Raw genomic sequence first — 27,152 nt, 5'->3', positions numbered from 1 at the left:
GATTGGGGACCATATTTAGGTAGCCATTGGGTATTTTATGTTTTTTTTGTTGTCTATGTGTAGTTGCCTGTTAGCACTCGTTTATATAGCTTGACGTTTGTTCAGTGTTCTTTCTTTAATAAAATAAGTATGTAGGCTTAACACGCTGCGCCTTGGTCTCCTCCTCCTCCTTACGACGGATCAACCTAAGTGTATGTAAACCTTCAAATGTATGTTATAGTTGTATTTCTGTTAGAGCTACATGCGACACACTGTACAGTATACGTAGGATCTTAGTTTAACTACTTTGCTATAGCAGGAAAATTATCCTGCAGCAACTGGAAATGTGAATTATGTGGATTATGTCATTTTATTATAAGGGTTGATGCATTTTCCGTAAGGTAAAATGTAATTTGACACTTCGGTGGTAATGACCAACTTCAGAGGCTGTTTTTAAACCTCAAATATATGATTAGTTTTACATTTCCTTGGTTGATCAATTGAAAACCTCCATCTGTAGCAGTGGTGGGCATCTGCATTGGTCATGGAGAGCTACAGGGTGTTCCAGGCTTTTGTTCCAGCCTGCGCTAATACACCTGAATCAACTAGTCTTATTTTCAAGACCTTAATTAAATATTATACAGGCCTATGTACACATTTATGAAAAATAGTTTTGATGTAATCAATTATGAATTCATATATTTGTATAGGCCTACCCTCAAATATTCTACATTTTGTCATTTAACCTCCAGAATGATGCGTGACCTGGATGTCAAAGTCATTGTCTACTCTCACTTTGGCAAGATGAGCCCTTCTTCCAGATGGGACTACAGCTGGCCTATCACAGGTGAGTATACACACCATGCTAATTACATTTTGAATACTTATTTCATTGACTGCTAAGACCTATGTCATGCCTGCATTATTTTACATTGACCAGTTGAGGGCACCAGATAGCAAAATATTCCCCAACCTACCTCCACTCCAACCGTAGACTGTACCAGGCCTGGAATTTCGTGATTTTAGGGGAATGGCCATTTGGCCAAGAGGTGCCCAATCTGCCAGGGCACCAAGGCCATAAACCAAAATAGCCAATTAAATTCATTAGAAAAACAAAAAAAACACTAGCTATGCTATTCTGTTAAGAAACACACAGTACCAGTCAAGTATTAGAACACCTACTTATTCAAGGATTTTTCTTTATTTTTACTATTTTATACATTGTAGTATAATGGTGATGACATAAACACTTTGAAATAACACATATGGAATCATGTAGTAACCAATAGTGTTTAACAAATCAAAATATATTTTACATTTTAGATTATTCAAATAGCCACCCTTTGCCTTGATGTCAGCTTGGCATTCTCTCAACAAGCTTCATGAGGCAGTCACCTGGAATGCATTTCAATTAACAAGTGTACCTTAAGATGGCTATTATTGATAAATCAGGAAAACATATTTTACATGTCCATCTCTTAAATCTAATACAAAATGGCTTATCACAATGGCTACCTGTTGGCTCTGGTGGGCATTTAGCTACAGTGCATTCAGACTTCAGACTATTTCCACAATTGGTTACGTTACAGCCTTATTCTAAAATGTATTAAGTAATTTTTTTCCCTCGTCGATCTACACACTATACGCATAATGATAAAGCAAGGTGTGTGTGTGTGTGTGTGTGTGTGTGTGTGTGTGTGTGTGTGTGTGTGTGTGTGTGTGTGTGTGTGTGTGTGTGTGTGTGTGTGTGTGTGTGTGTGTGTGTGTGTGTGTGTGTGTGTGTGTGTGTGTGTGTGTGTGTGTGTGTGTGTGTGTGTGTGTGTGTGTGTGTGTGTGTGTGTGTGTGTGTGTGTGTGTGTGTGTGTGTGTGTGTGTGTGTGTGTGTGTGTGTGTGTGTGTGTGTGTGTGTGTGTGTGTGTGTGTGTGTGTGTGTGTGTGTGTGTGTGTGTGTGTGTGTGTGTGTGTGTGTGTGTGTGTGTGTGTGTGTGTGTGTGTGTGTGTGTGTGTGTGTGTGTGTGTGTGTGTGTGTGTGTGTGTGTGTGTGTGTGTGTGTGTGTGTGTGTGTGTGTGTGTGTGTGTGTGTGTGTGTGTGTGTGTGTGTGTGTGTGTGTGTGTGTGTGTGTGTGTGTGTGTGTGTGTGTGTGTGTGTGTGTGTATTAAGTAATTTTTTTCCCTCATCGATCTACACACTACGCATAATGATAAAGCAAGGTGTGTGTGTCACTCATTTTTCAACCACTTAACAAATTTCTTGTTAACTAACTATAGGTTTGGCAAGTCGGTTAGGACATCTACTTTGTGCGTGACACAAGTCATTTTTCCAACAATTGTTTAGACACATTCTTTCACGTATAATTCACTATCACAATTCCAGTGGGTAAGAAGGTAACATGCACTAAGTTGCCTGTTCCTTTAAACAGCTTGGAAAATTCCCCAAAATTATGTCATGGGTGGCGCAGTGGCTAAGGGCGCTGTACTGCAGCGCCAGCTGCGCCACCAGAGACTCTGGGTTTGCTCCCAGGGTCTGTCGTAACCGGCCGCAACCGGGAGGTCCGTGGGTTGCCGCATAATTAGCCTAGCGTAGTCCAGGTTAGAGAGGGTTTGGCCTGTATGGAAATCCTTGTCTCATCGCGCACCATTGACTCCTGTGGAGGGCCAGGCGCAGTGCACGCTAAGCAAGGTTGCCAGGTGCACAGTGTTTCCTCTGACACATTGGTGCGGTTGGCTTGCGGGTTGGATGGCGCTGTGTTAAGAAGTAGTGAGGCTTGGTTGTGTTGCGTATCGGAGGACGCATGACTTATAACCTTCGTCTCTCCCGAGCCCGTACGGGAGTTGTAGCGATGAGACAGATAGTAGCTACTAAAACAATTGGATACCACGAAAAAGGGGGAAACGTCAACCCCCCCCAATTTTTTTTTGTCATGGCTTTAGAAGCTTCTGATGGGCTAATTGACATAATTTGAGTCAAATGGAGGTGTACCTGTGGATGTATTTCAATGCCTACCTTCAAACTCCGTGCCTCTTTGCTTGACATCATGGGAAAATCTAAAGAAAGACCTCAGAAAATAAATATGTAGACCTCCAAGTCTGGTTCATCCTTGGGAGCAATTTCCAAATGCCTGAAGGTACCACGTTCATCTGTACAAACAATAGTATGTGAGTATGAACTCCATGGGAACATGCAGCCGTCATACCGCTCAGGAAGGAGACTTGTTCGGTCTTAGAGATTAACGTACTTTAGTGCGAAAAGTGCAAATCAATCCCTGAAACACTGCAAAGGACCTTATGAAGATGCTGGAGGAAACGGGTACAAAAGTATTTATATCCACAGTAAAACGAGTCCAATATTGACTTAACCTGAAAGGCCGCTCAGCAAGGAAGAAGCCACTTCTACAAAACCGCCATAAAAAAGCCCAGACTAATGGTTTGCAACTGCACATGGGGGCAGAGATCGTACTTTTAAAGAAGTCTGTCTATTTTGAGCTGGTCAGTCTGTTGGCAATCCTGTCAAACATGTTTAAAAATATATATATATATATTGTGTAGTGGAGCTGCATAAGTGTTGCTCTCCACTTTCTAGTATTACGTTTTGAAATCAATGGAATTAGAGTCCGATAGCTAAAGAGATGGAGAAGCAGGAGAACACTTGTCTCTGGATTATATCTTCAAACTAAGGGGAACTGTGGCATGGCATTCATGGCAGGGAGACGTGTCCATCATGCATGATGATAGTCTAGCGTTAGCTAGCTGCATTTTCAGATATTACGTGTTTCTAATTTTGACAAAGTTGCTTCATTTCAATTTAAAGTGTACTGTTAGCTAGCTAGCTAATATTAGCTGACTGGCTCCCTAGCTGACATTATTTGTTTCCCAGAGCCGTTTGCTTTTCTAGTTAGAGCCTAATAGCTAGCTAAAAATAACCTGGGTAGGTAGCTCCCAGCATATTCATGCAGGGTAGTAATATGATTTGGCAATGTGTTCATTGTTGTTTAACTAGCTAACGTTAGCTGGTTGGCTCGTTAGCTATCGTTACGTGACGCGTGTGTTCTCTTACACTTTGTTTACCTAGCTCGGTTCATAGTTTACCTAGCTAGCAACATGTCTTAAGCTAAAGTGTACAACACCCATTGAATAGGGCCGGTGTCTGTAAATGTCTGCAAAAAAAATCACAATGAAATTGTTGTCGTCAGAGCTGGTTAGGCTGTTCATGTTATCCATGACCAGCTTAAACAAATCATTAGCCAGAGTGTCAAGTGTGCTCTCTGAACACTCCAAGAGTCAAACTGCATGGGTGGGGCTAAAGCTTAAGAGGGCGTGAACGATGCTGAATGGGTGTAGACAAAGAGCCCTTCACGAGATACCAAAACATTCAAAGGCCATTTTCTCAAAACTGAGTTTAAAAGTTTACCAACTTTCAAAGCAGAATTACTTTCCCATTGGTCTTCAACTGTAGTGTCTGAGTCTCTACTTTTATTGAATGTATAAAAAAAACATTTCAAAGTTGGCTACATAAGACTGAATCCAGGTGGTAATTCACAAATATCTACTATTCTATATACTTATTCAATCCACGTCATCCCCATTGGGACTGAAGTCCACAATGAGTTTATCTGGGCATTCTGAGAAAGTGGCCATCAGTCAACTTCTCTTGATGTGTTGTGTGACATTTTGGGAAACATTATTCAAATTCCTCACTGTGTATTTTGTTCAGCCAGAAGATGCAGTAGATTTTTCTTCCATTCCTCTCAAAGATTTTAGAGAAGGCTGTTGCGCAGCAACTCACTGCCTTCCTGAAGACAAACAATGTATACGAAATGCTTCAGTCTGGTTTTAGACCCCATCATAGCACTGAGACGGCACTTGTGAAGGTGGTAAATGACATTTTGATGGCATCGGACCGAGGCTCTGCATCTGTCCTCGTGCTCCTAGACCTTAGTGCTGCTTTTGATACCATCGATCACCACATTCTTTTGGAGAGATTGGAAACCCAAATTGGTCTACACGGACATGTTCTGGCCTGGTTTAGGTCTTATCTGTCGGAAAGATATCAGTTTGTCTCTGTGAATGGTTTGTCCTCTGACAAATCAACTGTACATTTCGGTGTTCCTCAAGGTTCTGTTTTAGGACCACTATTGTTTTCACTATATATTTTACCTCTTGGGGATGTTATTCGAAAACATAATGTAAACTTTCACTGCTATGCGGATGACACACAGCTGTACATTTCAATGAAACATGGTGAAGCACCAAAATTGCCCTCGCTAGAAGCATGTGTTTCAGACATAAGGAAGTGGATGGCTGCAAACTTTCTACTATTAAACTCGGACAAAACAGAGATGCTTGTTCTAGGTCCCAAGAAACAAAGAGATCTTCTGTTGAATCTGACAATTAATCTTAATGGTTGTACAGTCGTCTCAAATAAAACTGTGAAGGACCTCGGCGTTACTCTGGACCCTGATCTCTCTTTTGAAGAACATATCAAGACCATTTCGAGGACAGCTTTTTTCCATCTACGTAACATTGCAAAAATCAGAAACTTTCTGTCCAAAAATGATGCAGAAAAATTAATCCATGCTTTTGTCACTTCTAGGTTAGACTACTGCAATGCTCTATTTTCCGGCTACCCGGATAAAGCACTAAATAAACTTCAGTTAGTGCTAAATACGGCTGCTAGAATCCTGACTAGAACCAAAAAATTTGATCATATTACTCCAGTGCTAGCCTCTCTACACTGGCTTCCTGTCAAAGCAAGGGCTGATTTCAAGGTTTTACTGCTAACCTACAAAGCATTACATGGGCTTGCTCCTACCTACCTCTCTGATTTGGTCCTGCCGTACATACCTATACGTACGCTACGGTCACAAGACGCAGGCCTCCTAATTGTCCCTAGAATTTCTAAGCAAACAGCTGGAGGCAGGGCTTTCTCCTATAGAGCTCCATTTTTATGGAACGGTCTGCCTACCCATGTCAGAGACGCAAACTCGGTCTCAACCTTTAAGTCTTTACTGAAGACTCATCTCTTCAGTGGGTCATATGATTGAGTGTAGTCTGGCCCAGGAGTGGGAAGGTGAACGGAAAGGCTCTGGAGCAACGAACCGCCCTTGCTGTCTCTGCCTGGCCGGTTCCCCGTTTTCCACTGGGATTCTCTGCCTCTAACCCTGTTACGGGGGCTGAGTCACTGGCTTGCTGGGGCTCTCTCGTGCCGTCCCTGGGGGGGATGCGTCACCTGGGTGGGTTGATTCACTGTTGTGGTCGGCCTGTCTGGGTTCCCCCACCCCTTGGGTTGTACCGTGTCGGAGATCTTTGTGGGCTATACTCGGCCTTGTCTCAGGATGGTAAGTTGGTGGTTGAAGATTTCCCTCTAGTGGTGTGGGGGCTGTGCTTTGGCAAAGTGGGTGGGGTTATATCCTTCCTGTTTGGCCCTGTCCGGGGTGTCCTCGGATGGGGCCACAGTGTCTCCTGACCCCTCCTGTCTCAGCCTCCAGTATTTATGCTGCAGTAGTTTATGTGTCGGGGGGCTAGGGTCAGTTTGTTTATCTGGAGTACTTCTCCTGTCCTATTCGGTGTCCTGTGTAAATCTAAGTGTGCGTTCTCTAATTCTCTCCTTCTCTCTTTCTTTCTCTCTCTCGGAGGACCTGAGCCCTAGAACCATGCCCCAGGACTACCTGACATGATGACTCCTTGCTGTCCCCAGTCCACCTGGCCATGCTGCTGCTCCAGTTTCAACTGGCCTGGGCCCTAGGACCATGTCCCAGGACTACCTGACATGAGGACTCCTTGCTGTCCCCAGTCCACCTGGCCATGCTCCTGCTCCAGTTTCAACTGTTCTGCCTTACTATTATTCAACCATGCTGGTCATTTATGAACATTTGAACATCTTGGCCACGTTCTGTTATAATCTCCACCTGGCACAGCCAGAAGAGGACTGGCCACCCCACATATGCTCTCTCTAATTCTCTCTTTCTTTCTCTCTCTCGGAGGACCTGAGCCCTAGGACCGTGCCCCAGGACTACCTGACATGATGGCTCCTTGCTGTCCCCAGTCCATCTGACTGTGCTGCTGCTCCAGTTTCAACTGTTCTGCCTTATTATTATTTGACCATGCTGGTCATTTATGAACATTTGAACATCTTGGTCATGTTCTGTTATAATCTCTACCCGGCACAGCCAGAAGAGGACTGGCCACCCCACATAGCCCGGTTCCTCTCTAGGTTTCTTCCTAGGTTTTGGCCTTTCTAGGGAGTTTTTCCTAGCCACCGTGCTTTTACACCTGCATTGTTTGCTGTTTGGGGTTTTAGGCTGGGTTTCTGTACAGCACTTTGAGATATCAGCTGATGTACGAAGGGCTATATAAATAAATTTGATTTGATTTGATTTTCCTGAGAGCTCCACTGCTGAAATTATCCTTCCGTCTCATGTCGTTCTTGACAACAATCCAAACCATACAATAGAACTGATTTGAAATTGCTGTTGTATAGGTGGATATTTGTTGAGAGGCTGCTCTGCTCAGACCTCCAGATGGGATGAGTTGGGCAAATACACACAACGTTTTGAGATCTTCCAGCTCAGAGAACAGGCTCCACCGATGTGGTTTTGGTCATAATCCAGTTAATGGTAATAAGGAAGAGGATCTGAGAGATGAAGGGACCATGTCTCACTCCAGACTTCACAGGGAATGACTCAGACTTGCCCATAATGACTTATTATTATATTATTATTATTATAATGACTGCATTTCCATATGATTTTTACAATCTTGAATAGTATGCATTGAATTGGATCTCAAGATCTTCCATAGTGTCCCCATCTTTACTAACAACAGCCTTGAAGTCTATGAAGTGAGATTGAGTAAGTGGGGCAGAGGAGGTTCCTAAGCGGAGGACCATCCTATTTAAAAATAGTGAAACATTTAAAGTTATCCTTTTTATATAAAACTATACTGCATATATTTACGTCACCATATAACTGATTAAAACTCACTCCTCAGGACCTACCCCTCCCAGCCCACCAGGCACTGGAGCCAACCCCACGATGTCTGTAGTCCACGAGGGACCTAACAGCATAGGCGGTGGTCCCCTCTTGGCAGTGACTCCTTAGGAACCTGGTTGGTCCTATTCACCTGCCTGTTGGACTTTTTATTTTATTTATATATTTCACCTTTATTTAGCCAGGTACGCTAGTTGAGAACAAGTTCTCATTTGCAACTGCGACCTGGCCAAGATAAAGCATAGCAGTGTGAGCAGAAAACACAGAGTTACACATGGAGTAAACAATTAACAAGTAAATAACACAGTAGAAAAAAAGGGGGAGTCTATATACAATGTGTGCAAAAGGCATGAGGAGGTAGGCGAATAATTACAATTTTGCAGATTAACACTGGAGTGATAAATGATCAGATGGTCATGTACAGGTAGAGATATTAGTGTGCAAAAGAGCAGAAAAGTAAATAAATAAAAACAGTATGGGGATGAGGTAGGTGAAAATGGGTGGGCTATTTACCAATAGACTATGTACAGCTGCAGCGATCGGTTAGCTGCTCAGATAGCTGATGTTTGAAGTTGGTGAGGGATTTAAAAGTCTCCAACTTCAGCGATTTTTGCAATTCATTCCAGTCACAGGCAGCAGAGTACTGGAACGAAAGGCGGCCAAATGAGGTGTTGGCTTTAGGGATGATCAGTGAGATACACCTGCTGGAGCGCGTGCTACGGATGGGTGTTGCCATCGTGACCAGTGAACTGAGATAAGGCGGAGCTTTACCTAGCATGGACTTGTAGATGACCTGGAGCCAGCGGGTCTGGCGACGAATATGTAGTGAGGGCCAGCCGACTAGAGCATACAAGTCGCAGTGGTGGGTGGTATAAGGTGCTTTAGTGACAAAACGGATGGCACTGTGATAGACTGCATCCAGTTTGCTGAGTAGAGTGTTGGAAGCCATTTTGTAGATGACATCGTCGAGGATCGGTAGGATAGTCAGTTTTACTAGGGTAAGCTTGGCGGCGCGAGTGAAGGAGGCTTTGTTGCGGAATAGAAAGCCAACTCTTGATTTGATTTTCGATTGAAGATGTTTGATATCGGAGAGTTTGCAGTCTAGCCAGATACCTAGGTACTTATAGACGTCCACATTCAAGGTCGGAACCATCCAGGGTGGTGATGCTAGTCGGGCATGCGGGTGCAGGCATCGATCGGTTGAAAAGCATGCATTTGGTTTTCCTAGCATTTAAGAGCAGTTGGAGGCCACGGAAGGAGTGTTGTATGGCATTGAAGCTCGTTTGGAGGTTAGATAGCACAGTGTCCAATGACTGGCCGAAAGTATATAGAATGGTGTCGTCTGCGTAGAGGTGGATCAGGGAATCGCCCGCAGCAAGAGCAACATCATTGATATATACAGAGAAAAGAGTCGGCCCGAGAATTGAACCCTGTGGCACCCCCATAGAGACTGCCAGAGGACCGGACAGCATGCCCTCTCATTTGACAAACTTGACTAAGCCTGCAAAGCAATTGGTGAACCAGGCAAGGCAGTCATCCGAAAAACTGAGGCTACTGAGTCTGCCGATAAGAATATGGTGATTGACAGAGTCGAAAACCTTGGCAAGGTCGATGAAGACTGCTGCACAGTACTGTCTTTTATCGATGGCGATTATGATGTCGTTTACTACCTTGAGTGTGGCTGAGGTGCACCCGTGACCGGCTCGGAAACCAGATTGCACAGCGGAGAAGGTACGGTGGGATTTGAGATGGTCAGTGACCTGTTTGTTGACTTTGCTTTCGAAGACCTTAGATAGGCAGGGCAGGATGGATATAGGTCTGTAACAGTTTGGGTCCAGGGTGTCTCCCCCTTTGAAGAGGGGATGACTGCGGCAGCTTTCCAATCCTTGGGGATCTCAGACGATATGAAAGAGGTTGAACAGGCTGGTAATAGGGGTTGCGACAATGGCGGCGGATAGTTTCAGAAATAGAGGGTCCAGATTGTCAAGCCCAGCTGATTTGTACGGGTCCAGGTTTTGCAGCTCTTTCAGAACATCTGCTATCTGGATTTGGGTAAAGGAGAACCTGGAGAGGCTTGGGCGAGGAGCTGCGGGGGGGCCGGAGCTGTTGGCCGAGGTAGTAGTAGCCAGGCGGAAGGCATGGCCAGCCGTTGAGAAATGCTTGTTGAAGTTTTCGATAATCATGGATTTGTCGGTGGTGACCGTGTTCCCTAGCCTCAGTGCAGTGGGCAGCTGGGAGGTGGTGCTCTTGTTCTCCATGGACTTCACTGTGTCCCAGAACTTTTTGGAGTTGGAGCTACAGGATGCAAACTTCTGCCTGAAGAAGCTGGCCTTAGCTTTCCTGACTGACTGCGTGTATTGGTTCCTGACTTCCCTGAACAGTTGCATATCGCGGGGACTGTTCGATGCTATTGCAGTCCGCCACAGGATGTTTTTGTGCTGGTCGAGGGCAGTCAGGTCTGGAGTGAACCAAGGGCTGTATCTGTTCTTAGTTCTGCATTTTTTTAACGGAGCATGCTTATCTAATATGGTGAGGAAGTTACTCTTAAAGAATGACCAGGCATCCTCAACTGACGGGATGAGGTCAATGTCCTTCCAGGATACCCGGGCCAGGTCGATTAGAAAGGCCTGCTCACAGAAGTGTTTTAGGGAGCGTTTGACAGTGATGAGGGGTGGTCGTTTGACTGCGGCACTGTAGCGGATACAGGCAATGAGGCAGTGGTCGCTGAGATCCTGGTTGAAGACAGCGGAGGTGTATTTGGAGGGCCAGTTGGTCAGGATGACGTCTATGAGGGTGCCCTTGCTTACAGAGTTAGGGTTGTACCTGGTGGGTTCCTTGATGATTTGTGTGAGTAGGGTAAGTGTTGCCCACTGGGGGCTACATGTGTTATTATCAAATAAAAAGGAAAACAAGCATTTGTTACAGGAGAATAACAAATGTTTTATAAATCCGATGGTCACTGGCATCGTCTCATTTCTCATTCCATGATGGACATGTAGCCTACATGGTTTTTACGCACATCCAAAGTATTAACAAGAGTTAAAATCATGTACAATACAGAATTAAAAAGGGGCTCTGCTCACTGTTTTGCTGCTTCCAAATTTGATCTTTTAATAAAGATTTATTTCAAAGCGATCGCTTGAGCAAAACCCTTTAAAATCAGATCAACAAGTGTAGACTTTACAGTGAAATGCTTACTTACAAGCCCTTAGCCAACAATGCTTTAAGAAGTTAAGAAGAAAAAAAGTGCGAAGTAAAAAATTGTCTTGGCTACTTGGCAAATGCATTGGGCAGGACCACAAAACAGCCTTCATTACGGAGAGGGGAGGCTATGCTTGGCTTTTAATCAAATGAAACTAAATCGGAAAAAACATTAGTTTCCCTTGTTGCAGGTGCATATGGGCACTGTGCGTCATGGTTGGATAGACTGCCAAACAGCAACAGCGTTACCGCTACGACCTGCTTTGGGTGAGTCTTAAATCATTCTATTTGCGCTGAATGAAATGTTCTCTTTTGTGCTAGTTTTTAACGTTTTACACTCATGGGAATTGGCCTATATGGATAGGGCTAAATTTGAATGTTTCTTATAGATGAAACATGAAAAGCATATGCATAAGCATGGTAGCAATTGAAAGGGAACAGAAAAGTATTAAAAGTTCACCTCTCCAAAGTGTATACAATTCCTAAGTCATTTTAATGGACTTTTATGAGTCGCTCTGGAAAAAACCCTGCATTCCAGCCATCACACAATTACTGTTGTAATCCAAAAACAGGTCAGGTGGGCATCATTTGAAAGCGTGTTCTATTGCCAACAAGTTATAAAATATGATCATGCAGTGTTAGGTATTCACAAGGCAATTCAAAGAAACAGATGGTAATTTTGGTCTTTGACTGAGATGGAATAGAGATGGAATGACAATGACAGAGTGATAGTGACAGTGAGGGAATGATAGAGATGGAATGACAATGACAGAGTGATAGTGACAGTGAGGGAATGATAGAGATGGAATAACAATGACAGAGTGATAGTGACAGTGAGGGAATGATAGAGATGGAATAACAATGACAGAGTGATAGTGACAGTGAGGGAATGATAGAGACGGAATGACAATTCTGTACCTGTTATTGTGTATGTATATGTGTGTGTACCTGTTACTGTGTATGTCTATGTGTGTGTACCTGTTACTGTGTATGTCTATGTGTGTGTACCTGTTACTGTGTATGTCTATGTGTGTGTGTGTACCTGTTATCGTGTGTGTGTGTACCTGTTATCGTGCATGTATATATGTGTGTGTACCTGTTATAATGCATGTATGTGTGTGTGTGTACCTGTTATCATGCATGTATATGTGTGTGTGCACCTGTTATCGTGCATGTGTGTGTACCTGTTATAATGCTTGTATGTGTGTGTACCTGTTATAATGCATGTATATGTGTGTGTGTACCTGTTATAATGCATGTATATGTGTGTGTGTACCTGTTATAATGCATGTATATGTGTGTGTGTACCTGTTATAATGCATGTATATGTGTGTGTGTACCTGTTATAATGCATGTATATGTGTGTGTGTACCTGTTATAATGCATGTGTGTGTGTACCTGTTATAATGCGTGCATGTATATGTGTACCTGTTATAATGCGTGTATGTGTGTGTACCTGTTATAATGCGTGTATGTGTGTGTACCTGTTATAATGCGTGTATGTGTGTGTACCTGTTATAATGCTTGTATGTGTGTGTACCTGTTATAATGCTTGTATGTGTGTGTACCTGTTATAATGCTTGTATGTGTGTGTACCTGTTATAATGCTTGTATGTGTGTGTACCTGTTATAATGCTTGTATATGTGTGTGTGTACCTGTTATAATGCATGTATATGTGTGTGTGTACCTGTTATAATGCATGTATGTGTGTGTGTGTACCTGTTATAATGCATGTGTGTGTGTGTACCTGTTATAATGTGTGTGTGTGTACCTGTTATAATGTGTGTGTGTGTACCTGTTATAATGCATGTGTGTGTGTGTACCTGTTATAATGCATGTGTGTGTGTGTACCTGTTATAATGCATGTGTGTGTGTGTACCTGTTATAATGCATGTGTGTGTGTGTACCTGTTATAATGCATGTGTGTGTGTGTACCTGTTATAATGCATGTATATGTGTGTGTGTACCTGTTATAATGCATGTATATGTGTGTGTGTACCTGTTATAATGCATGTATATGTGTGTGTGTACCTGTTATAATGCATGTATATATGTGTGTGTACCTGTTATTGTGCATGTATATGTGTGTGTGTACCTGTTATCGTGCATGTATATGTGTGTGTGTGTGTGTACCTGTTATCGTGTGTGTACCTGTTATAATGCATGTATATGTGTGTGTGTACCTGTTATCATGCATGTATATGTGTGTGTGCACCTGTTATCGTGCATGTGTGTGTACCTGTTATAATGCTTGTATGTGTGTGTACCTGTTATAATGCTTGTATGTGTGTGTACCTGTTATAATGCTTGTATATGTGTGTGTACCTGTTATAATGCATGTATATGTGTGTGTGTACCTGTTATAATGCATGTATATGTGTGTGTACCTGTTATAATGCATGTATATGTGTGTGTACCTGTTATAATGCTTGTATATGTGTGTGTGTACCTGTTATAATGCTTGTATATGTGTGTGTGTACCTGTTATTCAAATCAAATCAAATCCAATCAAATTTATTTGTCACATACACATGGTTAGCAGATGTTAATGCGAGTGTAGCGAAATGCTTGTGCTTCTAGTTCCGACAATGCAGTGATAACCAACAAGTAATCTAACTAACAATTCCAAAACTACCGTCTTATACACAGTGTAAGGGGATAAATAATATGTACATAAGGATATATGAATGAGTGATGGTACAGAGCAGCATACAGTAGATGGTATCGAGTACAGTATATACATATGAGATGAGTATGTAGACAAAGTAAACAAAGTGGCATAGTTAGTGGCTAGTGATACATGTATTACATAAGGATGCAGTCGATGATGTAGAGTACAGTATATACATATGCATATGAGATTAATAATGTAGGGTAAGTACATTATATAAGGTAGCATTGTTTAAAGTGGCTAGTGATATATTTACATCATTTCCCATCAATTCCCATTATTAAAGTGGCTGGAGTTGGGTCAGTGTCAATGACAGTGTGTTGGCAGCAGCCACTCAATGTTAGTGGTGGCTGTTTAACAGTCTGATGGCCTTGAGATAGAAGCTGTGTTTCAATCTCTCGGTCCCAGCTTTGATGCACCTGTACTGACCTTGCCTTCTGGATGATAGCGGGGTGAACAGGCAGTGGTTCGGGTGGTTGATGTCCTTGATGATCTTTATGGCCTTCCTGTAACATCGGGTGGTGTAGGTGTCCTGGAGGGCAGGTAGTTTGCCCCCGGTGATGCGTTGTGCAGACCTCACTACCCTCTGGAGAGCCTTACAGTTGAGGGCGGAGCTGTTGCCGTACCAGGCAGTGATACAGCCCGCCAGGATGCTCTCGATTGTGCATCTGTAGAAGTTTGTGTGCTTTTGGTGACAAGCCGAATTTCTTCAGCCTCCTGAGGTTGAAGAGGCGCTGCTGCGCCTTCTTCACGACGCTGTCAGCGTGAGTGGACCAATTCAGTTTGTCTGTGTATGCCGAGGAACTTAAAACTTGCTACCCTCTCCACTACTGTTCCATCGATGTGGATAGGGGGGTGTTCCCTCTGCTGTTTCCTGAAGTCCACAATCATCTCCTCAGTTTTGTTGACGTTGAGTGTGAGGTTATTTTCCTGACACCACACTCAGAGGGCCCTCACCTCCTCCCTGTAGGCCGTCTCGTCGTTGTTGGTAATCAAGCCTACCACTGTTGTGTCGTCCGCAAACTTGATGATTGAGTTGGAGGCGTGCATGGCCACGCAGTCATGGGTGAACAGGGAGTACAGGAGAGGGCTCAGAACGCACCCTTGTGGGGCCCCCGTGTTGAGGATCAGCGGGGAGATGTTGTTGCCTACCCTCACCACATGGGGGCGGCCCGTCAGGAAGTCCAGTACCCAGTTGCACAGGGCGGGGTCGAGACCCAGGGTCTCGAGCTTGATGACGAGCTTGGAGGGTACTATGGTGTTGAATGCCGAGCTGTAGTCGATGAACAGCATTCTCACATAGGTATTCCTCTTGTCCAGGTGGGTTAGGGCAGTGTGCAGTGTGGTTGAGATTGCATCGTCTGTGGACCTATTTGGGCGGTAAGCAAATTGGAGTGGGTCTAGGGTGTCGGGTAGGGTGGAGGTGATATGGTCCTTGACTAGTCTCTCAAAGCACTTCATGATGACGGAAGTGAGTGCTACGGGGCGGTAGTCGTTTAGCTCAGTTACCTTAGCTTTATTGGGAACAGGAACAATGGTGGCCCTCTTGAAGCATGTGGGAACAGCAGACTGGTATAGGGATTGATTGAATATGTCCGTAAACACACCGGCCAGCTGGTCTGCGCATGCTCTGAGGGCGCGGCTGGGGATGCCGTCTGGGCCTGCAGCCTTGCGAGGGTTAACACGTTTAAATGTCTTACTCACCTCGGCTGCAGTGAAGGAGAGACCGCATGTTTTCGTTGCAGGCCGTGTCAGTTGCACTGTATTGTCCTCAAAGCGGGCAAAAAAGTTTAGTCTGCCTGGGAGGAAGACATCCTGGTCCGTGACTGGGCTGGGTTTCTTCTTGTAGTCCGTGATTGACTGTAGACCATGCCACATGCCTTATCGTGCATATATATGTGTGTACCTGTTATAATGCATGTGTATGTGTGTGTACCTGTTATCGTGCATGTATGTGTGTGTACCTGTTATTGTGCATGTATGTGTTCCACTGGATGTCTTAAGGTGAATGCACCAATTTGTAAGTCGCTCTGGATAAGAGCGTCTGCTAAATGACTTAAATGTAAATGTATATGTGTGTGTGTACCTGTTATCGTGCATGTATATGTGTGTGTACCTGTTATTGTGTGTACCTGTTATCGTGCATGTATATGTGTGTGTACCTGTTATCGTGCGTGTATATGTGTGTGTACATGTTGTGTGTGTACATGTTATTTTGTATGTATATCAAATCAAATCAAATTTTATTTATATAGCCCTTCGTACATCAGCTGATATCTCAAATTGCTGTACAGAAACCCAGCCTAAAACCCCAAACAGCAAGCAATGCAGGTGTAGAAGCACGGTGGCTAGGAAAAACTCCCTAGAAAGGCCAAAACCTAGGAAGAAACCTAGAGAGGAACCAGGCTATGTGGGGTAGCCAGTCCTCTTCTGGCTGTGCCGGGTGGAGATTATAACAGAACATGGCCAAGATGTTCAAATGTTCATAAATTACCAGCATGGTCCAATAATAATAAGGCAGAACAGTTGAAACTGGAGCAGCAGCACAGTCAGGTGGACTGGGGACAGCTAGGAGTCATCATGTCAGGTAGTCCTGGGGCACGGTCCTAGGGCTCAGGTCCTCCGAGAGAAAGAAAGAGAGAATTAGAGAGAGTCCTCTGGCCACCCCACATATATGTATATGTGTGTATGTACCTGTTATCGTGTATGTACCTGTTATAATGCATGTATATGTGTGTGTACCTGTTATAATGCATGTATATGTGTGTGTACCTGTTATAATGCATGTATGTGTGTGTGTACCTGTTATAATGCATGTATATGTGTGTGTACCTGTTATAATGCATGTATATGTGTGTGTACCTGTTATAATGCATGTATGTGTGTGTGTACCTGTTATAATGCTTGTGTGTGTGTGTACCTGTTATAATGCTTGTGTGTGTACCTGTTATCGTGCATGTATATGTGTGTGTATCTTGCTCAAATATTATAATTGTTTTACCTTTATTAAATTTAAACTAGGCAAGTCAGTTAAAGAACAAATTCTTATTTACATTGACGGCCTACTCTGGCCAAACCTTAATCCGGACTATGCTGGGCTAGCTGTGCGCTGCCCTATGGGACTCCCAATCATGGCCAGTCGTGACACAGCAGGGAATTGAACTAGGTTTTGTAGTGATGCCTCAAGCACTGAGATGCGGTGCCTTAGACCGCTGCGACACTCGGGAGCCCAAATTATTGAACACACAAGAAAGGTGCATTGGTACTTTGTGGAAAAGTATGCAATTATTATATAAACATTAAATAGCAGACAGATATAGAAAGCTAGAGGTCTAGTTAAAAAAATCAACAATACAAAATAAGACATATAGAACAAGGACAGGTAAACAGAAAGAGGAGGGCAGATGTCACCCCCGATATCCATCCTGCCATCAACCCCAACCTTTGATCAAATAAGATTAATTGGAAACAGAACTACAGTAAATGCAATGAAGATAGTGTTAGTTAGTGGTAGAGTCTATTTTCACCTCTAGATGGCAGTGCTGTGAAAGTCAACAGACAGCAGGAGAGGAACTAGACCAGTGGTTCTCAAACATTTTGAGGCCAGGACCCCTTTTGTGATAGCAAATTCACCAGGGACCCCCTCATAATCAGAGCACATAAAAATAGCATACAAGGAGTTTTACCACGACTTCGACAGCGCATGGCTGGACAAACCTATTCTCGGGCCCTGGGAAGGAAGATTTCAAAGGCCCTCCTCTCAAAATGTTGAATTGTTCATGTACATTTCCTGCAATTCAACACATTTTGCCATGGGTCAGAGAAATGTGTAGTTGTTCCATCTTTAAAGCTAATATCCTGCAATTCAACACATTTTGCCTTGAGGCATAGAGAAGACCTTTATATTTAAAAGGTAACTGTCCAGTGTTTATTTTATTTGTAAAATATTACAAATAATGAAATCATATGCATAAAATTGTTTTCCTTCCAAAATAGTAATTAAGTTATTTAATGGCCAGCTCATCCTCCTCGGGAGAATGACATCCTCCTCCATGAGGAAACTGCATGCATTTTTCTAAAGGTGTGTTTAAGATACAAGTTTGAGGTGTTTTGTTTTAACGTCCCGCACAGTAATCCTATTTCCCAAGTAAAAATAAACTTTGAATGACCAATAATGTGACCGACCGGCTCGTTTCGGTATGATGTAGCAACATTTGAAATGGTGCTTTTTTTTACATTGGATAAAAGTAGAGACTCAGAGCTAGAAAATGGTATATCATACAATATAGCTGAGGACAAATGGGGAAGTAATTCTGCTTTGAAAGTTGATAAACTTGTTACCTCACTTTTGAGAAATGGCCATTGAATGTTTTGGTACCTATTGGAGAGCTCTTCTTTGTCCACACCCATTCAGCATCATTCACACCCTTTTAAGTTTTAGCCCCACCCATCTCTTTAAGGATTCACATGTGAGGCGATGCACTAAAAAAACAAAGATTTCAAGACAAGGCTGGCTTATACTACGGGTGTGTCTGTAAATTTAATCTGGGCGTTCGTAAACTCCGAGGGTTGTCAGATTGGACAATCATAATTTCAGAGCGTTTTGCTCTCGGGGGCGTTCAGAGTGCACACTGGACACTCTGGCTGGAAAGTAGGGATGATCTGAGCATTCTGACCCAACAGCAGTCAAGCACCCAAGCTAACTGGCTAACGTTGGCTAGATTGCTAGCTACTTCCAGACAAAAATGAGAGAACAGCTCACTCTGACCATTTTACTCGCCCTAGCAGAGCTGGCTAGGCAGTTTTTATGTTTTCCAGAGCATTGGTGACTGCAACTGTGCTTCTGGCAACAATTTAAATACGCTTTTTCGCAAACATTTACTGGCACTGGCCATATTCAGGGTTCGTCAATTCGTAGGTTATTCTACACTCTCGCACAATCAGGCGAGCGTGCTCTGAAATCGGAGTAGATGGCCAGAGCAAATTACCAGCTACGTCTATCAACAGTTGTCGCAGTGACATCATAAACATTCTATTGAAATAGTTACTTGGATAGTGGAGTATTTTGTTTAGACATGTAGTTAGCTCGCTAGCTAAACAATTAACCATAATCCCAACTCATAACTTTACTACCCTGCATGAATCTGCAGGTAGCTAACCAACCAGGTTCAATGTTAGCTAACATCAGGCTATAACTAGCAATGCAAATGGCTCTGAGATACGAATAATAACACAGATCATACAGGTAACGTTAGCTAGCGAGCCATTCAGCTAACGTTAGCTAGCTAACTAACAGTACACGTGAAATGAAAACGAAAAATTAGAAACGTGTAATATTTGAAAATGTAGCTAGCTAGACTATTACCTGTATACATGGATATGGACCCTTCTCCCCCTCTGTCACGGATGCCATGGTTGCCCTTAGTTTGAAGATGTAATCCGGAGACAGGTGTTTTATACATTAGCCTTCTTTCTGTGTGTTATCTTTTCGACAATTTCTGCATATTTGCAATCAAACGCCAGAATTTCTCCATCTCCTTAGCTATCATACTCTAATTCCACTGATTTCAAAACTCAGTCCTCCAGAAAGTGGAGAGCAACACATATGCAGTTCTACTGGTATCTTTGAAAAAAGCCACAGAAGCGTGCTACATGGTAGACCAATCCGAACAAATCTCTTGGCATGTCCAGCCCACTCATTATCTCAGTCGATCATGGCTTGCGGGAAGGTTGGTGTCTTTTTCTGTGGCTAAACCAACTAGGCTCATAATTTAAAAATTATATTTGTATTTACAGATGGCATACACGTTTGTGATTAAGGCACATGAAAGTTTACATGTTCCAGAAGGCATTCCTGCCCCAAAAATGTTATGTTCAAACAGCTCCCCTGTGAAGTCGTGACTTGCGACAGTTTCCTGAATCAGGTCACATATGTGCAGTGGTGTAAAGTACTTAAGTGAAAATACTTTTAAAGTACAGCTTCCGTACTATTTGTTTTTGACAACTTTTACTTCTACTCCATTCCTAAAGAAAATAATGTACTTTTCACTCCATCCATTTTTCCTGACACCCAAAAGTACTCATTACATTTCAAATGCCTAATAGCAGGACAGGACAATTCACACACTGAATTCCAATTCACACACTCATCCCAACTGTTTCTAACCTGGCGGACTCACTAAACACAAATGCTTCCTTTGTAAATTATGTCTTTTTGGAGTGTGCCCCTGGCTATCAATACATTTTAAATTAATAATTGTGGAGTCTGGTTTGCTAAATATAAGGATTTTAAATGATTTATACATTCATTTGTGATACTTGAGTATATTTTAGCAATTACATGTATTTTTGATACTTAAGTATATTTAAAACCAAGTACTTTTACTCAAGTATATTTAAAACCAAATAGTTTTACTTTTACTCAAGTAGTATTTTACTGGATGACTTTCACTTTTGCTTGAGTCGATTCATATTAAGGTAGCTTTACTTTTACTCAAGTTTGAGAATTGGGTACTTTTTCCACCACTGTATATGCACACATATTCTGGCCTTGTGTTCTAAAAATAGCTACAAAAATATATTTGAGGACCCAACATAGGCTACATTTTTTGCCACAATAAATTCTATTTCCCAAATATTGTAATAGCCTAAGGTGTACAAAAGATGCTGCTTTCAAAAGGAATAAATGTCAGACTATAGGCCTAGGCTATTCTCAATCACAGCTTTATGAAACATTGAACAGACAATATTAATGTCATGTGCGCGCCACACAGACAGACACAAGGGCCAATATCACAAAACACTTGGAACACGCCTGGGGCGGCAGGGTAGCCTAGTGGTTAGAGTGTTGGACTAATAGCTGAAAGGTTGCAAATTCAAATCCCCGAGCTGACAAGGTACAAAATCTGTCGTTCTGCCCCTGACGGTTAACCCACTGTTCCTAGGCCGTCATTGAAAATAAGAATTTGTTCTTAACTGACTTGCCTTGTAAAATTAAAGGTAAAATAAAAAAATAAATAAAAATATTAGACTTGTAGAAAAACATGCTGGCCAAGCTCCAGCACTTAGAGTTAGATCATTATAAACCCATGTTCAGTGAATCAGCCATAAGATATGCCCACCCTGTTACAGACATGCACTTATCTTTAATTACTTTCATTGGACTATTTTAATCATATTTACGTTTTCATAAAAGATATTGTGTCCCCTTGTCAACCCTGTTCATTGGTTCTGGTCAAATTATAAAGAAATAACAGATTTTGTATAAATGTGTGGTTTTATACTGAACTTCATCTAATTTGCACCTCATCTTTCTAAATTGAGACGGGTATCAATTATATTTTATCCAAGTTTAGAATTCTCTGGTGTCGGCCGTGTCTTACCCTTTAAAATACATGACACAAATTCTTGATATTTGACAATGTAACTGAATTCATTTGAAAAAGATTCCAAGATAAAAGGGTGGACCGAGATATAACAGGGATGGACCACTGTAACGGACAGAACATAAATTAAACCCTGTAACCTGAATACTGAACACTGAGGAGATATCTACATAGTAATACATGTAGTAACAACATTGGAACTGCTATTTAGTTATATATTCATTGTGAAAACAACAATACAGAAATACATTGCAGGTACAAAATCATTGGAATTAGCATTAAAACACGTTCCAGTCTCTCTCTTCCTCTTCCCCTCGCTCTCCCCTTTCACCCCAAATGCTCTTCCACATACTTCCAGGTGGAGTTTTCCCTCTGCAAAGAGCGTTTATTGACAGCCAGTGGCTCTGGCATCAGACAAATTATCAGTCCATTAAAGTACCAACAAATATCTCCGTTTGGACTTGGCCAGAAGAATTTGTTGATGCCATTCAGTTCACATTAATGTTCATGTTATGTTAGCATATGATATGATAGCATATGATATGGTATAAAGAGTAACAAACACCTTAAACATTTCAATACTCAACCAATACTCAATGTATGTACTGTATGTGTGTATGGGGAGGAAGGAGGGTTACCTCTGCTCCTGCCTCCATTTCACTCAACAGAGGAGTTAAGACCCTTTAGGACATTGCACAGGGCCTGTGTATCTGGGATATCCTTTCCATGGTGCACTGCTCTACCTGCAGATCTCTTGAGAGCATCTCCAAAACCATCTGGTGCCCCTTGCCATGGCTGGCCTCAAAGAAATTCCAGTTGACCTCTTGAAAGCCTCGTTTGTGTGGTTCTGTGGCAAGTAGGTAGAAGTTCCCTTTTTGCTTGTATTGTGAGAGAGACTCCCGTGTGGAGAGACTCCCGTGTGGAGAGACTCCCGTGTGGAGAGACTCCCGTGTGGAGAGACTCCCGTGTGGAGAGACTCCCGTGTGGAGAGACTCCCGTGTGGAGAGACTCCCGTGTGGAGAGACTCCCGTGTGGAGAGTGGCTTGCTGGTGAGATCCTCCAAAATGCAAGAACTGGATCTCTTTGACTGTATTTGCATGAAGAGTTTTTGCTGATGTCAATGTGCAGCAAGCACTCATTGTTCTTCAGACTCTCCCTAAGCTCCCTATATGTATTGCCACTTGATATTAAAGATAGGCTCGCTAAGTTTTAGGCAACACATCTTGAAACTGACTGACCAGTTCAGTTTCTGTTATTGTGACCTCCCTCTTCACGGTTATCATGGAGCACTTCTCTACATCTTTCTGAATCTTCTCCAAGGTCCATTGTGTCAGGAACTTCTACATTCCCAGGAGGTTTTAGAGTTGGATGAGTGGTGAGGAAGCAATCCTTACATTCACCAATAGCACATAGCTTCGATTTCGGTTTACACATACTTGAGTCGACCATGTCCTCAAGGTTTTTGGTGGACAAAAGCCCAAGACTGAAGAGATTTGCCATGAACTGTAAATTCTCATGGGGTTTTGCACTGACAAGTTTCACGATCAGTGTCATTAGGCGTAACAACCCAAAAAGGCCTGAGGTGGCAGAAGGAGGTATTGGACAACTGACCTAGTTCCTCAGGCAGGAATTTCCTGTGCAGATGTTTTCATTCTGTCAGTCAGAAGCCTCTTCTGCATTTTGTTCTTTAGTCGTGTAATGGTTTGTTTACAGGCCGGTCGTTATACTACTTACATCACATCACTGAGAAAACATCCTCTTTCATTGTTATGTGTTTCTGTTCTGCAGAACCTTCCTCATCAAAAAAGAGCACTGGTCCCCTTCCAACTTTGCTCTCATTATTTGAAAAGCCCAACACAGTCTTCTGAAGTTTATACTTCAGTGTATTCGCAAAGATTTGCTTGTTCTTCTGATTCCTTGCATTTCTGTATTTTGTTTTGATATCTTTAATGAGCGATGTGTGAAAGAGGAGAGCCCTGTTAATAGGTGATGTCACATTCTGACATCTCTGTAATGCTTTGAATGTTGAATGAGGAGATACAGATGCCCGTTCTCCCCTAATCCTTGCATACCTCTTCCTGTATGTTTTTCTTTTTTTCCCTCTCCTTTGCCACTTCTGATTTTAAATGCTCTCTTTCTTTTTGGGGTCTTCTGTGGGTTTCTTTCTAATGCGTTCCCCTTGCTGGCGTTGCCTAAAACATATTAAATGCATGGTTAGGATTCATGGGGTAGAGTCAGATAAAGTTAAGGATAAGGGTTAGTAGATCGGGATTAGGGTTATGGGTTATGGATCGGGATTACGGTTAGAGTTAGTAGAAAGTTGAACAAATAATATTCTTAAATGCCTTATCTTAAGCATATTCTAACCATGAAGACCCAGGCTGATTTTCAGGAGTTGGGGGGTGTTTGGGACTGTAGCAACCCACTAGCCTTGGCCCTGGCTCGGAGTATCCTTTTAGAATCTCTCCATTTCTTCCTTTCTGCACGCTGCACTCTGTCACTGAGTTCAGCTACTGCCTTCTTCCCTGTCTCTCTATCTTTCCTCCATTTCTCCCTCTCTTTCTCTAGATACTCTCTCCTTCTTTCTGGGGCAGCATTACGTCGTTCTCTGTATTGCCACTGTCTTTCAGCTGCACTAAGAGGAGGTGCCATTCCTTCAGAAAGACCTGATTCAATCGATATTTATTTATTCTTTAAATATTATACATGCTATATATCATGTAATTATATAATACAATTTATGAACAAAATCACATTTTGCAACACATTACTGCATGATATCCATTTTTTTCACTCTGTTGAGTGCATGTACACACTGTTACGTGTACATGGATAACAGGCTGGACAATAACAGGGTGGACATTTTGAGATACAATCAGCAACTATGCTCCAAGTGATCGGGATGAAGCTAGGATAATGTCTGCCAATTGAAAAGGAATTGTTTGACAAATATATTTTGAAATGAGGAAATTTGATTAACGTCTTTTAAATGTAGCTTAAACAGGGTGGACATGTTATACTTTCCCACATCACCAACATATCATGATGAAAATGTAATAGTATGAAATCTAGATATTCACCACAGTTGTTTTCCTGCCAAGGAAGTGACATCATTTCCTGTTTGTGATGTCATTGTAGACCATATATATTTTCTTAAAGTGCCAGTAACCACAATGTAACAGGGTGGACAATGACTTTGATGTACAGAAAATAGTCAATATTCTTATAAAAGGTGCAGCATTTCACATAAAAAGACTTTACATAAGATAACATTTAATGAAAAATTGTGAAAATATTTGTTTTAATGTATAATTTCATTCCTAATTGTTCTTGTTGAAGTTGATTGAGCAGCACCTGGGACATTGAAACATTGCCTCCTTCCACTGAAATAAAATAGTCGTAAATGTATAAAATGTACAAGACTATGTCAAGTATGCTTCTATTATCATGAAGGCACACAAGGATCCTTGTATATTTTTTATATAAAATTTTTGAATGATTTATCTTGAGGATAAAAAATAACACTTTTAGTGATATTGACCCACAAACAAACCTGTTTCATACTGAAGCTCCAACAGGAAGGAATATTAGAAAATCTTTGCCTGCACTTCGTCCAGTTGTTGCATGTGATTTGCACTATAGCTATATATGGTGGTTTTTAGCTGCGACATTTTCTTTTACAACACTGTTTTATTTATACTTTTTTGGGGGGGGGTTGGTCAATAGGGGGAAATCCCATAGTAAATAGAGAAACTCGCCTCCCTGCGGACCTGGCATCCTTTCACTCCCTCCTCTCTACATTTTCCTCCTCTGTCTCTGCTGCTAAAGCCACTTTCTACCACGCTAAATTCCAAGCATCTGCCTCTAACCCTAGGAAGCTCTTTGCCACCTTCGCCTCCCTCCTGAATCCCCCCCCCCCCCCCTCCCCCCTCCTCCCTCTCTGCAGACGACTTCGTCAACCATTTTGAAAAGATCGACGACATCCGATCCTCGTTTGCTAAGGCAAACGACACCGCTGGTTCTGCTCACACTGCCCTACCCTGTGCTCTGACCTCTTTCTCCCCTCTCTCTCCAGATGAAATCTCGCGTCTTGTGACGGCCGGCCGCCCAACAACCTGCCCGCTTGACCCTATCCCCTCCCCTCTTCTCCAGACCATTTCCGGAGACCTTCTCCCTTACCTCACCTCGCTCATCAACTCATCACTGACCGCTGGCTACGTCCCTTCCGTCTTCAAGAGAGCGAGAGTTGCACCCCTTCTGAAAACCTGCACTCGATCCCTCCGATGTCAACAATTACAGACCAGTATCCCTTTCTTTTCTCTCAAACTCTTGAACGTGCCATCCTTGGCCAGCTCTCCCGCTATCTCTCTCTGAATGACCTTCTTGATCCAAATCAGTCAGGTTTCAAGACTAGTCATTCAACTGAGACTGCTCTCCTCTGTATCACGGAGGCGCTCCGCACTGCTAAAGCTAACTCTCTCTCCTCTGCTCTCATCCTTCTAGATCTATCGGCTGCCTTTGATACTGTGAACCATCAGATCCTCCTCTCCACCCTCTCCGAGTTGGGCATCTCCGGCGCGGCCCACGCTTGGATTGCGTCCTACCTGACAGGTCGCTCCTACCAGGTGGCGTGGCGAGAATCTGTCTCCTCACCACGCGCTCTCACCACTGGTGTCCCCCAGGGCTCTGTTCTAGGCCCTCTCCTATTCTCGCTATACACCAAGTCACTTGGCTCTGTCATAACCTCACATGGTCTCTCCTATCATTGCTATGCAGACGACACACAACTAATCTTCTCCTTTCCCCCTTCTGATGACCAGGTGGCGAATCGCATCTCTGCATGTCTGGCAGACATATCAGTGTGGATGACGGATCACCACCTCAAGCTGAACCTCGGCAAGACGGAGCTGCTCTTCCTCCCGGGGAAGGACTGCCCGTTCCATGATCTCGCCATCACGGTTGACAACTCCATTGTGTCCTCCTCCCAGAGCGCTAAGAACCTTGGCGTGATCCTGGACAACACCCTGTCGTTCTCAACCAACATCAAGGCGGTGGCCCGTTCCTGTAGGTTCATGCTCTACAACATCCGCAGAGTACGACCCTGCCTCACACAGGAAGCGGCGCAGGTCCTAATCCAGGCACTTGTCATCTCCCGTCTGGATTACTGCAACTCGCTGTTGGCTGGGCTCCCTGCCTGTGCCATTAAACCCCTACAACTCATCCAGAACGCCGCAGCCCGTCTGGTGTTCAACCTTCCCAAGTTCCCAATGGTGGAACAAACTCCCTCACGACGCCAGGACAGCGGAGTCAATCACCACCTTCCGGAGACACCTGAAACCCCACCTCTTTAAGGAATACCTAGGATAGGATAAGTATTCCCCCCTTTAAGATTTAGATGCACTATTGTAAAGTGACTGTTCCACTGGATGTCATAAGGTGAATGCACCAATTTGTAAGTCGCTCTGGATAAGAGCGTCTGCTAAATGACTTAAATGTAAATGACAATATTTTATGAGTACATAATCATGATAGGGTTGGGTAATGTAAATCCTAACACACATCCCCACTGTCCATACCGCTGCACATAGAGAGAGAGAGAGGGGGAGGGGGAGGGATCTCTGTCTTTCTCAAGCCTCACGTGTAACCATTCTATAGCACATCTACAAAGACAAACTGTCTAGTTCTCTGTCTCTCACATTGTCACTCACTCCTAACTGTAAACCTTCCCTCCCTCTCTTGTTCTCTCTCAGTATGGCTCACCGGCTCAATCTGCAGTGCGTTCCTGTAGCTCAGGCGGTTCTTTAAGAAGGACACCTGGGAAAACAAACAAACAGTTACACCTTACTATTGTTTATGATGTCTACATAAGGACAGTGTGATTGAGTGATAAGCAACGTGTAACATTTTCACCTTTCACAGAGGTGCATTTA

The 27,152-nt window shown here is 43.0% G+C and overlaps 1 long non-coding RNA gene across 1 annotated transcript; it reads left to right on the top strand.

Moving 5' to 3' along the window:
• The first annotated feature begins 52 nt into the window (after positions 1 to 52).
• Positions 53 to 27,018, top strand: LOC124016618. Its single transcript, XR_006835409.1, has 3 exons — positions 53 to 191; positions 732 to 826; positions 26,973 to 27,018. It is a non-coding gene; the product is annotated as an uncharacterized LOC124016618 (long non-coding RNA).
• Positions 27,019 to 27,152: the final 134 nt, after the last annotated feature.

The sequence above is a fragment of the Oncorhynchus gorbuscha genome, linkage group LGY (genome assembly GCF_021184085.1).
Source record: "Oncorhynchus gorbuscha isolate QuinsamMale2020 ecotype Even-year linkage group LGY, OgorEven_v1.0, whole genome shotgun sequence".
In the NCBI taxonomy this organism is placed as follows: Eukaryota; Metazoa; Chordata; class Actinopteri; order Salmoniformes; family Salmonidae; genus Oncorhynchus; species Oncorhynchus gorbuscha.
This window is presented reverse-complemented; position numbering and strand designations above follow the sequence as displayed.